Below are 13,740 nucleotides of genomic sequence, written 5' to 3'. Positions count from 1 at the left end.
ATTGTGTACCTCCCTCCACAGAAGCAATTCCACAATACGGAACGATACTGCAATTATCTCACACTGGTGCTATTAAACAAGAGCTAACACTTTGACTTGCTGATCTGTTAAAACATCAGCTAGCGGGACAGACTAGATCTTGTTTAATTACATCCATTCTCAGTCCTCCTCCCATCAAAAGCTGCAAGGAAAAGAAGTGTTTGTATACATGCCATAAGTGAGCTCGGGGGTGGGGAAAGGAAAGGATAAAATGGATGTATGCCTTAGCTATTTGGACAGCCTGCAAAGCTGACTGTTTTCTAGGGATTTAGCTATGTTAAAATAGTTCTTTGAATAACATTACTGTGTGAGAACTGAAGTGTAACTTCAAATAATACTAAGACATCCTCCCCCCACACCCCACTGAAGCAGACTGGTTGAGCTCCCGAGCCACGAGTCCTGCTTAGCTGTCACCTCAGTGCCCAGGGGAGAGACACCAGCTACCAGCCAAGACCTTACCTGTACTTGAAGCTAGCTCTGCCCTTTCTGCCTACTCTGCGCTCTTGGGCTCAAGTTCTCCAGTTCAGCTCTGGGTTAACATGTCAGTTGACGCTGTATGAGAAGCTGTTTGCTGAGCAGCTGCCCCAGCAGCACCCTCCTGGCAGCTGCTGCCATGGAAAAAACCCTCTTATGTTCTCCAACCTGTGGCGCTGGACCAGCAGCCATGCAGGAGTCAGCTGGGGAAACCATACTGCAAACCTCGGCTTTTGCCAGGCAGCTCTTGCAGACCTGCAGCCATCACACTATTGAATTTTCTGCATAGCAGGAGCCTCCAAAGGTGGGCCCTGGTTGAGCGTGTTTTCCCCTGCTAAATAAAAGTGGGCCAGGTAGTGAACTTTGGTTTGCTGTGCTGAGCCACAGGACCTGCAGGCTCGCAAGCTTCCCGGCTCTGTGCAGGACCATTCCGGCTCACTCCTTGCGAGCTGAATTGGCTCAGGGTGGGTATGGACACGTGTGGGTGTGATTCAGTCAGGGCCATTTGTTCCAAGGGCCCAGGCTAGGTCCTGTCCCTCTTGTGTAGCAGTGTAGGTGCACCTCACTTTCACAGAGCTCCGTGCTGGATGCACATGTTTAATGTGTGTTTGGGGTACCTCTAGATGCTCAGAAACATTAAATTCCTTTTGATTTCTGTGGACTGGAATTTACCTTGGGAGCAACTGTTGTGCTGGGTAGTGCCTTTTCTTTTGTGCTACCTCACAAATGGGGACCAGGGCAAGCTTTAGGAATAAATTCATTCTTTTCTATGCTCCAGGTGCCCTGGTCTATGCATAGTTGGCCATAGTCAACTTGAATTCATCTGAGCTTCAAAAGCACACTCGTTGGTCCTGAAAACAGGTTTGTAAGTTGCTTTCCTCTACACACTTCTGCATTTGTTTTGTTGTAGATGGGTACTTTAAAAAAAATAAATGCCTACACACCCCCACACCTCTTGCTCACTGCACAGTTTGGCATGATCTACATTCAGCTCTTATGGAAGAGTCAGCTGCCCAAACAGGGAAAGATTTGAGTCTGAAGGAATCAACCTTTTATTTAAACACACTGTTGACTAGCAAACAGCACATTCCGGGCATCCTGGAAGAGGATTATTCCAGTTTGTTTCATTTACTTCAGATGATACGTCCTTGAAACTTCAGTGGCAGTCACGGTCGGGTAGTGACGCTGGACAGGTATGCAGCTGAAGCCCAAGGTGACCTGTCAACCGTGTGGGTTTTGTTCGGCAGGTTTGCTTAGCCTGTGGGCAGCTGAAAGTTTTTGGAGTGGTTTGGTGGGGTGCAGCAGCGCTCCTCCATCTTTTATGACTGCCTCAGAGACAGACACCGGCAGCAAGTCACAGGGGTCATCCTGACCAGAGTTTTTCCAAAGAGTCCTCTTTTCTTTCGTAATATGTGGTACTGTACAGCCCTACATTGTGCAGGGTATTTGTGGGCAGCAGTACCAGTGCTGGGCACAGAGTGGTTGTGGCACTGCTTCTGCTCTTCTCCTTCTCCTTGGGGGGCTGGAGATCTCAGAGACCTGATGGTGTTCTGTAGAAATGAGAGTTCCTTCTCCCTCCTGGCTGAACGGGCTTGGGAGGGAGACCTGAAATTCACTGTGCATGTTGCAGAAGGTGCCAGGGGTCTGACTGTTCTATACGGCTATAAAAAAAGGTAAGACAAGGTGTTCTGCTTTACATTTCATGAGAAATATAGGGCTGGCAGTGGCCTCCTGCATCTCCAAACCCAGATCAACTGCAGGCAAATGCACTGTAAAATGCTGTTTATAAACTTGGCAGGCTCCATCTTAAAGCTACGTGCTTTTGCCTGAACTCACAAGTCCTCTCAGAATCCCCTGAGAGTGAGGCTCTTGGAGATCTTCACTGCTCTGAGCTTTGTGGCGCTACAGAGATTATGTCAGCCACAGAAAGCTGTGAGCCTGAGGTGATATTTGTAAGTTTCCAAGGAAAAAACTGCCCTTTTTCCATCTTGTTTCTGTGCTCCATTCCCTTTGGGCAGAGTTAGGACCACAGTCAGGCAGCAGCTGTTAAACTGTGCTTTTAGAAGCATCTTGATTCATTCTCCTGCAAGAACAACAACAAAACCCACCCAGCCACAGCTCTCTTTCGAAGACCTGTCTTAAAGTTAGGGAGGAGCGGAGGGAGCCAGAGGGAGGAGTGCAGCACAGGCTGGCCCAGAGCTGCTCAGCATCCTGTGGAGGACCCACCACAGACTGTGTAGAGGGACTATCCATAACTGCTTCCCTCCTTCCCCATGGCCGGGACACCCACCCTGCAACTGGGAGGGAGCGGGAACATCTCTCTCGGGCTGGCATTGCCTGTTCTGTTCTGCTTTTTGTGCCTTGGACAGCTTTGGTCAGCAGGTTGGGTTGTCCCATGCAGAGCAGAAGGCAGATCCATGGGGTGGATTGGAAGAAGAGACAGGAGGGTGCTTTGTCTCCACATAAGTAAGTGAAAGAGAGCAGGAATGAATAAAGGAGAGACTCCGAGAGATTTGGAAGAGCAGGAGAGGTGTCTGAGAAGGTACTTCAGCTCTCCCCACCTAACTCCATTATTAATTTTAGAGACGTTAGTTTTAGGAAAGCAGCAGGCAGATAACTCTGTAGGATTCCTTGTTTGGCCTTAAACAAAGTATTTGCTGATGAAGGTCTGAACAAGCAAAGGCAGATTTTTAGGTTGCTATGTGACAAACTTGGGAGTCCCCTCAAAAGGTATCAGAAATGTTCTCCATCTTCTCACAAGTCTCTTGTTCTAGTCCAGCTTGGCAATTTTGCAAAGAACGCCTTGCACGTTCGCCTTTGCCTCCACTGTTGGCATTCGTGAGCTGCTGTATTGCTCCTCGGTGCAGTTATGCAGTGCTCTCAGACACTTACCTGCCTCTGCCAGCAGCTGGGCTCCTCACTTAACCAAACTAACCAAAATAAATTCCAAAAAAAAAGGAATTTAAAAAGGATTTTATTTTTCTCTGCTTTTCCCTCATCCCACAGTTTCTTGGAGCTTTTTGTCCTATAAATGTTGCATGCATCACGCTGTGACTCTGGAGGACTCAAGTTAGCAAAGCTTACACAAGGAAGTGGTTAAAAAAATAAGAAAGCCAACCTGTCGTTATCGACTTTTAGAGCAAATGTAATTATTTGAAAACCTATTTATATCTACAGCGTTCAACACTATGAGGAAATTTTAAGACATTTAAACATTTTAAAAAAATTAAATGGAATTATTACAAAATTAATATTTTATGCAAATTCTAATTCCAGTGGAGAGAGACCGGGTACTGGGGTTTGGGGTTGGATTTTGTTGTTTGGGGTTTTTTTTTTCCAACGTGAACATCACTGTGTTTTTGCAGATCTGAATATAGCAGCACTGTGCTAATCAACAACAACAAACAGAAAATGCGGCTGACCAGCCTGTATCATTGTTTTACATCAGTGCTTTTCAATATCTTAGTTTTTAGCTTTACATATCTTTGTTTTTAAGGAAAGACGTCAAAATCTTACTCTGCTTCTCTTTGATTTTCCAAATTTTCCTCCCCCTTCGAGTTGCACAGGCATTTAAATACACAAATTAATAAAAGCAGCCCTCTCCACCCCATCCCAAACCTTTGCCAGGGTGCCCCAGATGCTAAAACAAGCAGTATTAGCCCGGTTCAGGGATTGGCAAGGAGCAGGGTAAAGCTGACAAATTAAGATGATGCAAACTGTGCCCCAGAGAACTGATTCCCAGGGAGCTCCTGAGCCAGAGGTGTCCCAGGAGCCGCTTCAGCCTGGCACCGGAGCCAGCAGAGGCCTGTCTGTGCAAGAGCAGGTCTGCACCCGGGGCTCCACACCGGGGCTGTGGGGAAGATTGTTGTTTTAAATAAAAATGTGGTTTTGAACCCAGGTGGAAAGGAAGATGTGGTTAACCCTTTCGTTGCCAGCGGTGGGAGGATGCGTAACAACATAAGACACCCACCCACCCACCCTGGTTTTGCTTCAGGTGAACCCACCGGCTGGAGCCCGCAGTGTTCTCCTGAATTTGGCTGTGTTTGATGTTTTGCAAAGAGAAATTGAGTCGTGGGGGTTTTTTTTCCCCCGTCTAACACTTCTATTTCATTCTTGTACCTGGGAGTCTTTGGGCAGAGGCTGACGTGGGAGCGTTAGGAACAAAAGGAAAACAACAGCTGGGGCTCGGCTGTGAACTGCTTGCCCACGCAGGTAATTTCTGACCTTTAATTTCGGCGAAGCGCTTACAAAAACTGTGCTGTCAGAACCCCGTTTTCCAGCTCTAAATAACTCCGGGTTTCAGTCTCTGTAGCTGCCTGGCTAACAGCTTCCCCGGGCCCTCCTCCCCTCCTCCTGCAGCCCCGGGCTGTTTTCCTCCACAGAGCAGGAGTTAACACAAAGCTTTTAGCAAATGTGGCATTTCCTCCCCCTCCGCTCTTCCATTGTCACAGATGATTTGACAGAACAAATCTAATTTTACCTTTAGCAAGTGGGGGGTTTTTTGTTGGTTTGTTTTTTTTTCTTCTTTTTGTTGTTTTAAACAGCAATTCTTATAATGACAGTGGAAACGTTCTTTTACATGAAGTGCTGATTTTTCAGGGGAAAAATACCCTCCGGGCTAGCTTCCTCTGCATTCCACATATTCTCCTAAAATTTGTGGTAGGTTTTCAATTTATATGAATACTTTTAACCTCATTGGTACTTGGAATATACTTGGATCTGTAAGGAAATGGAATATTTTTCCCTTTATTTAACACATCACATCACAGTTACTTGCTGTCTGGCTCTGCTGTATATTCGGTAGGGGCACAGACATATCCCTTCAGATGGAATGTTTTCAGTATTTCAAAACCAAGATTTTGTGTTGGAAGGGTTTTCTGCTTCTGTTCTCTGTGCCCACTTTGAGGAATTGTGTGTGGTCCCCTCCAATCATCCTTCCCTATCCTGACCATCCGTGCTCCGTTGCCAAAAGCTAGCATTTTACAGACTTTAAGATTAGAGAAAATTTGTTGCCTTTCACAGATTATAAATTTGTTTCCGACACAGCAACATAGTTGTTTTCCCTGTACTCTTAACACCAAAAATATTTCCCGATGTTTCAGTGTTGGACACAGAAATATTGGGGTGTCTCTGTTTGAACTCTCACAGAGCATGGGGACATGGGGACGGGGTCCAGCACTGCCCCCCTGCACAGACACATCATAAGCTTATCCTGCTCCCAGGAATTGCCCTGGTAGTGGGAGTTCCTCAGGTTTGCCAGGTCCGAGCAGGTGTCCCTCAGAGCTGGTGTCCCCAGCAGCCTTGCTGCTTTCAAGGACAACTTGATTATAAGGCTGATTTTCTTTTTCAACACTGTAGCATAAAAGAAAACTTTGCAATCTCAGGCAATTATTTTCTCTTGACGGTGAACATCGGATGGCAGCTTATTACATGTTCGTTGACTCTAGCCCATCCTCACTAGCGTGGCAGAAGCAGCAAGCTGGGGTGACCTCGGCAGCCTTGCACCCACCTTCCCGGCATATCCAGGTGGGGGGGAGCTGCTGGGGAGGGCTCAGGCCGTCCAGGGGCCGGTGTGGGGGACACAGCCAAAAATCAGCTGAGATTGTCCTCCTGGTCTGATAGGGGGGCTCCACGTCCCACCTACTTTCAGTTACGGGTGTGAATGACAAAGTGGGAGGACGAAGGACCTGTGCCCTGTGCCACGGGTGGCTGGGTCTGTGCTGCGGCAAAGCCATGTAGGTGTGCAGTCAGTCTGACTTGGGTGGGCTGAGGAACAACTGGATCTTTCACGCTCCATTCTGCACCTTAGCCTCCCCTTCCACACCAGCACGGGGTAAAACACTGGCTCTTCAGATGGAAAAGTCCCAGAAGCTGACAGGTCACAGCCTGAGCAGTTTTTAACATTGGGAGGTGGTAAACAACCTGCCATTGCCTTAACCTGTTTGTTCCAGGTGTTTCCCATATCCTGGTCTTTTCTAGATCCCTACTCTGATTCACAGCTTTTAAAATAATTTAACCACCATTATTTTTTTGCAGTTCATGGGAGAGCCCAAGATCAGAAATGTTTATTCCTGGCTAAAGCACACATGGTTTCACATTAGACATCAGATACCAGGAAAATGAGGCACCTCATGCAGTAATACTTTGTTCCATCAGAATATTTTTGTCTATTGGTACTACTCCAACGCTTGCAAGAGATGCGGTTTATAAACAACTTTTTGAAGGACAGGAATGCAGAGGCTACAATGCTTTGAAATATAGAAACATGACCAAAACCAAATTTTAACAGAGACTGGAGAAGAAGAGCTTGAGGAGGAAAAAAATGAAGGTAAGAATGTAAATGTGTTTATTTACTAGCCAAGGTCGTGTTGCATGTTACCGGGAATTCCATAAAGGAATCTGGCAGGCAATAGGATTTAAAAACTTAAGCTTTTCAGATTTCCACCCCCCCACCCCCTGCCAAATAGTTAATTTAGGCTACAGTAAGCAATGACTCCTACACAGTGCTGGAAATTACAGCAACCGGGACTTGTTTTACCACTGCCAACAACTGACGATTTCAGCAGCTGTGGAATTTGTTAAGAATCGGGTCTGTGCCACGCAAGTGGCCAAACACGGGGTGGAAAAAAGAAATAAAGGCGATTCCCGTGTGGATGAACTCCTGGGAACCCCTGGGATAACAGAAGGGGAAAAAAAAAAAAGAGGGGGCGGGGGTGAGAAAGGGAGCAGAGGAGGAACTGAAATGCAGAATGGTTTAAACCCAGACTATCCGTTCAAGACAAGGAAGCCAATCTCACGACAATGATCGTGACTCCTGTTGCGGCATGCCAGAGCTGCTTTCTCCAGCGAGGCTCCTGGGATGGAGCGGTTTGTCTGGCAGCTAGCTCCTCGCCAGGAGCACGGGAGGCTCCAGCTCTGCCCTGGGACGGCAGGGCGGCCAGACTGCCACGAAACACCTTTCTCAAGTCAGGCTTCCCACTGCCCTTCGGACAAGCTGCGGCTCGGCGGGGCCGCGGGGGAGCGAGGGGTGGCGGTGGGCTGGGGGCTGCTGTGCCCAGCCGTGCGGGGGCCCTGCGGGGCGCAGGCAGCTTGTGCCCCTGGGCTCCCTGAAAACCAGGCAAAAAGCCGGAGGAGGCCGGGCACCACAGGCTCGGCGTGTGTCCGGCAGAGCATTTCTTTCAGTTTTGCCTCTGGCCCCTGGTGACTCCCTCTGTACTCCCTTTGATACCGACTCTTTCATTCCCTTGGGTAAAAACCAGTAATTAGGGGACAAAAGCAAAATTAAAGTGACCGCTGTGCTGCAGGTTGACACCAAGGCCGTTACGCTTCTACGGTGCTATTTGTGTCCCAGCATGCTTCTTTTCCTGATTCGCTTCTGCTTTTTTTTGGTACGCTTATTTTGTTTTTCTGCAAAAGTAACAAACATAAAAGCCAGTTTCTGGTAGTCAGTATCACCTGTGGGGTGTTAGCAGTATGGGCACGGTTTTGCTGCAGAGGTTTTTAGTAGACATCTTTTTAGGTGGAGGTATTCCTGTTAGCTTTCTGAGTTGATAAATCCTCATTTTTACAAAATGTGAGTATACTTTTTTAAAAAATCTCCTTTAAAATGTGGAAAGAATGTAAAAGTATTTCCACCTTTTAATAGAAGTAATGTTTTTAACAGGGGGAGGAAACCTCTTCTTTCGTTTCATTTGTAAAGACCAATGCAAGTGTGTGTGCACACACACGTGCACAGAAGCGATCAAGACCAATTCAGAGAGGGCGCTTGTCTTGCGATTTGCTTTTTTATGTCTCCTCACCCCATCAGCTCCTCTGCATGACTGACAGCTGATCGAGCTTTCTCCTTCCAGCACGTTTTCCTTTCAGGTTACCCACAGCTATTCCCACCACGTGGGTGCCAGCAGCTTCCCTTGGAAATCAGGCCACATGCAGCGGTGAAACAGCCTCTCTGCTCCCAAGGATACACGCAACAACCTAGAGCATGCACACCTCCCTAAAGATTTCCAGAGGGCAGAGCTGCACATTCACCAGCGGGGATGAGGTTATACTCACTCACTGCTTGCAAATCTGATGACTTTGTGGGGTGCTCCAGCAGCCGTGGAGGCAGCAGCTCAGCCATGGGGAGCACTGGCACGGGAGGGCAGCTGTCTCCCCTTGGCTCTGCCAGCTAGCTGAAACATTTGAGACAGGTCGATTGAAAATAATTGGCACAGCTGGTTTATGTAATTTTTCCTTTTTTTTCTTTTCTGCAGCAGAGACTAAGAGTGACAGAAATAGGAGTTGAGAGCTGTCTGATGACTTTAAAGGGTTTTTTCTTTCTAAGCCAATGCTGTACATTAGTCAAGATTTTGATTGATGACCTACTGTAGGATGTAGTTAGAGCTCCCATTTAGCTCTGCTGTATTCCAAATGCAGTAATTGATTACACAGGTATTGCAACAGACTTTTTTTTTTTTTTATCAATTCCTTGGGTACTTTGACCATGGCATTTTAAGGAAGTACTTTAAATAAGGGGATTGATCAGGTAAGTAGGTAGACAGCACTGAAGTCTTTCAAGTCAGTGACCTTAAACTATTGGCTATAAGCTACCAGATAAATTACTATGAATTTAGATTAGCCATACTGCTTCTGTCCCTGCTGCCTAATGAAAAGCATATGCTCACTAGATTAAGGGCATGTAAATTTGTCATCATAAATTCACACACTGGAGCGTAATTAAAGTGAAATTCGACTGCCTTTATAAAAACATTTGGTGCAACCATGAATTTTGTTTCCCTTATGAAGCATTCTTAATATTTTATGATGTGTACTCATGCCAAGAACTTAGCTATGTATTTTTGGTGATGCTGGGTGACATTAACGGTGTTACTAAATTTGATTGCCAGAGTCCTTTAGTGTGAAGTTGCACAAGACTGAGGAGAAAGAACAGCGTGGTGATGTCACAGCAGTCACATTGCACCAGGGCGCATGTCTCTCAGAAGTACGTGAAGCATTATAGTATCTGCTAGCGCTCCGCTGACTCCAGAAGTTTCCCAAAAACAAAAGAACACAAGCTGGGGGACCCGAATTTGTCACTGGACCAGGAGACTGCAGTCATTAAAGCAAGATCAAAGGCTTGCCCAGGAGCTGTCCCAGTTCAGAGACCTGCTGCAGTCTGTGGTTACAAAGAGTGCCTGGAGAGGATCTGGCGGCAGTGGTGCCAGTGTCTGCGCGAGCTCTGCACAAAGGGAGTTGTGGAGTCTCTGCTCTCCAATCCAGTGAACACACCACATACCGGCCCTGCTCCTGCAGGGACAGGGCATCTGTGTATGCTGGCTAGCTCTCACTCATTTCTTTTCCATCCTTCACGCCGTGAGCTGCATAAGCCCTTTAAGGTTTAGTGCCTGCAAGCAAGTGTAGTTCCTCCACAGCAACACCCTGCATTAGTGGCAGAACAGGACAGGAAATAAAACTTCAGGGTTCCCCGTTTATTCCAGTTTCTTCTGTTCTGCTGGATTTGAAATCCTGTAGTTCCACTTTTGTCTTCCTTGATCTGCCTTCTGTTCTGTTCTGTAATACTTGTGTGGATCCCCTCTCCACCTTCTACAAAGATGAAAATTTTTAAGAATATGGTTTAGGGCCTGCAAAGAAAAAAATTTAAAAAGCAGGACAGTCCCCAACCCTTACTCGAGCATGATTTTTTTTTTTTTTTCCTGGAGAACACCTGTGAATTTTAGCACAAAGTAGCCACTTCACCATAGCCAAGAATCGTGTCAGTATAGGATTCAAACTGTCATTGTTCTTGCAGGTTTTTGTTCCGAGACAGATGCTCATGTCCTTACACTAGACTCTGGCAGCGTCCTTGTCTCCTCCGCTGAGGCTGACCCATAAATCCCAGCAATGACTCGCAAGGTTGCTCAACATTTGTGTTTTGACATGGTTTCTTCATTTCCACTTCCTTTTAAGACTTGAATGTAACACATTTCAGATCTGCTTCAGGCTTCCCTTGCCCGTGTGCTGCAACAGCAGTGCACTGGCTGGAAGAACTCTGAAAGCTGCTATGCCTGCCACAGAGAAGTCTGGAACGTTGGGGCATACACAAAATGTAGATTATACCTCCCTTCTGCCAAGTGTAGACTTGGGGGGATTATCTAGAGAAAGCAGCATCCTGACTCTTAAAAGAAGCCTTTATTTTATGGCTTATTTTCTCTCTTCACTCTAACTATCAAAAGCAATTCTCAGGCTTCAATTCTGACTTGAAATTCTCTCCTTTTTCAGAAACATCAGCACTTCAGGAGAACAGCTACCCAGACTCCAGGTACTCCCCAGTCCGAATACCGGGCAATACACAACTAAGGTCTGAAGCAGACCCAACCAAATGCATCTTGCTCTTTTTGCCAGAGGCCAAGCTCCCCATGGAAAAACCCCGTGGTGACTGGACCACCACTCCCTGCAGCTGTTACATCCTAAATCCTACAGACAGCACTGTATGGTTTCCCAGCCTGGCTGGAAGTTCCCTGCTGCTGAATATTGCTTCCTGACGCTCCTGCCCTTCTCACTTCAAGCACACAGGATCCCAATACAGGCAATATTTTCCTTGCACCCTGCTCCCCCCTGTAGCCTCACAGGAGGGCCTCAGAAGAACAGTGATAACTTCCCTTTGGGAGCCAAAACTGTGGCTCTCTGTGGTCTTCCTTCACAGAGCTTCACGTGACGGTTTCATTGCTTTCCTGGTAGCGCTGCACAAAAACCATATGATTTCTGCCATTATCACATAAATCTTTTTTACAGTGTGTATTCTTGGGATGATTAAATTTAAAGAGAACGATCAAGAGCAGGTCTAATAGTGTTGACAGCACTTTTCATCCTAATTAACTGAATTCTAAGTAGGAAAATGCTATTCCTGGCTCAGGGATCAGTATTGTAATTGCCTGTCTGACTAGCAGTTAAGGACCAGTACTGTTGTACAGTATAATGTGTCTTGCTTACCTAGCTCAAACCAAAGGGCAGCGGCTTTAGCCCAAGGTGCACAAAGCAACTAGTATTTCAGAAATCACACACATTAGAGTGCCCAAAAGCAACTTTACTAACAGCCGGGGGCCCACAGACATCAGAATGAACAAATGCAATACGAACATGAGAAGTGGGAATTCAAATGTGCCCTTCAAAGTAATCTAAGACTAACTTGAAAAAGTAAAATTAGAGCCTGCAGCAGCAGCAAGCAGCTGGAACAGAGCTGACAGGATGACCATCTCAATGGCAGGTCCTGCATTTAAACAAACTCTATACTGCAAACTTCAGACTGATTACAATATAGCTACTTAAGTATACGCGACATGCAGACATTAAAGACTTACAATTAATTATACAGTCACTTTAAACAGCCAGCTCCTGTAAAACTCTGCACCAGTATCTGAAGTGCACTATTAATCTGATTAAACCTCTGAATTAACTAGGAAGGCATTAATTCAATATAGACAAGAAGCTCAAGCTGAAGTAAATCTTCACCAAAGCCCACAGCCCAGACAGCCTAATCTTGCAAAAACAGAGTCCTAGTACTATACAGTAAACGTGCAACAAGTGTTATCCCCCTTGCTTTTTTTTTTTCCACCCTCCTTAAAAGGCCTTGCGGAATACACTCTCTACAAAGCTGCAATTTGAGTTACTTATTGCTTATAAAAGCAGGTGAACACTCTCAAACTTTATGGTACTACAGTGCTCAGCCTAACAGAATCACGATGTAGTTTATTTTTACCCCAGAGATACTGTTCTTCCGTTAAGAGAGTCTTCAGGAAAAGTCTATCACAATCGTGCTTCCCATTTACTTCAAATGAATTACAACAGCTTTACTCTTGTGGGAGAGCTGAGCTGCTCATTTCTGATTGTACACAGGGTCACTTTAGCACAGTTTCTGATCGATGTAGGATGTAGCAAAGATGTTGCAACTGACCAGAAAGTTCATGCAACAAGTCTCAGAAATTGGAGCTTAAGCATCTCCTTAAGAAATACGGGAATTAATATAAAAAGACTTAACAACTGTAAGTTGGTAATTAGAAATTTCAAGGAGTGATTTGAAATATCAGGAAACGTACTGAGGCATTGTTTTTGAAAAAGTATTTTAACATTTTAAACCTCTTAGCATAGTTTAGGACAAGCAGAATCCCATAAAGCAGCTTACTGTATTTCAACTGCTTTGTGTCAAAGACAGCTGAAAACAATGCAAGCTTCTAAATATTTCCAGAGCATTTACCTTTACCTTACCTTTTTGTTTGTTAACCTTTCACTGCAAACTAGTCCCTGCACTCTGACAGTAACCTGACTGTGGTCATTCTTCCTCCTGCCACATACCTAATTTATTTTAGGGTATAGTTTATTTGGCAAGATTCTACTGTTAACATATACTACCCCCTTTCTTACCCTAGACCATGCTTCCTGCTGAAGTTCTGTGGTATTGTCTTCCATATTAATTGATCTCAAAACAGACAAAGACATTTAAATGTCTTTAAAAGACCATCTTGTAACAGTTTGCTTAGAACATTAGGTTTCATGCCTATCAAATGGGATGATAGAGCAGTATTTTGATTGTTTTTATAATAAAATTGTACAGCTTCATTGGATGGATTTGATTCTTATTACAAATCTGCAAGTCTGTTACAGAATGTTCAATAATTAGACTACACATTCTTGTCAGAGAAACCAGCAGTGCAACTCTTCCTTTCTATCTATTGATCTTAAATCACTATTGGTCTTAATCAGCCAGATTAATTTTAAGTGCCATTAAAAGTAATTTCAAATTATTATAACATATATAAACTGGTTTTCCTGGACTTGGGCAAAGCTGCAGCACATTACTCAATTCCACATGAAGCGCCATTCAGGATCTCCAAGACACGAACAACTTCAACACCTCCAAATCAGACATTCCCAGTAAACAAGACTAATTCAACGAGCAGATCTTTTCTGGAACTGGAACAAATACCTCAAAGGTAAGCACATTGGAGGACAAGATGATGAAATAAAAAGTTTCCATTCATGTTGTTGTAGTCTGGAAGAATTCCTTTTACCACAAGAGCAAATGAGTTTCTAAAAAGTAGGTAGTTCTAAAAAAGATTCAAGCCAGAGATTAACTGCTTGTTTTCCTAAAGTCACTACTTGGTTTAGGAAAATTAATCCATACAAGGTGATCTTCCACCCTTTGCTTTTGAAAGACAGTAAAAACTAAGCTGTTACAGACTTAGGCCCGCTGTC

Source organism: Falco peregrinus, chromosome 4 (assembly GCF_023634155.1).
Source record: "Falco peregrinus isolate bFalPer1 chromosome 4, bFalPer1.pri, whole genome shotgun sequence".
NCBI classification, from domain to species: Eukaryota; Metazoa; Chordata; class Aves; order Falconiformes; family Falconidae; genus Falco; species Falco peregrinus.
The sequence above is the reverse complement of the archived record's forward strand: the minus strand, read 5'-3'. Positions refer to the sequence as shown.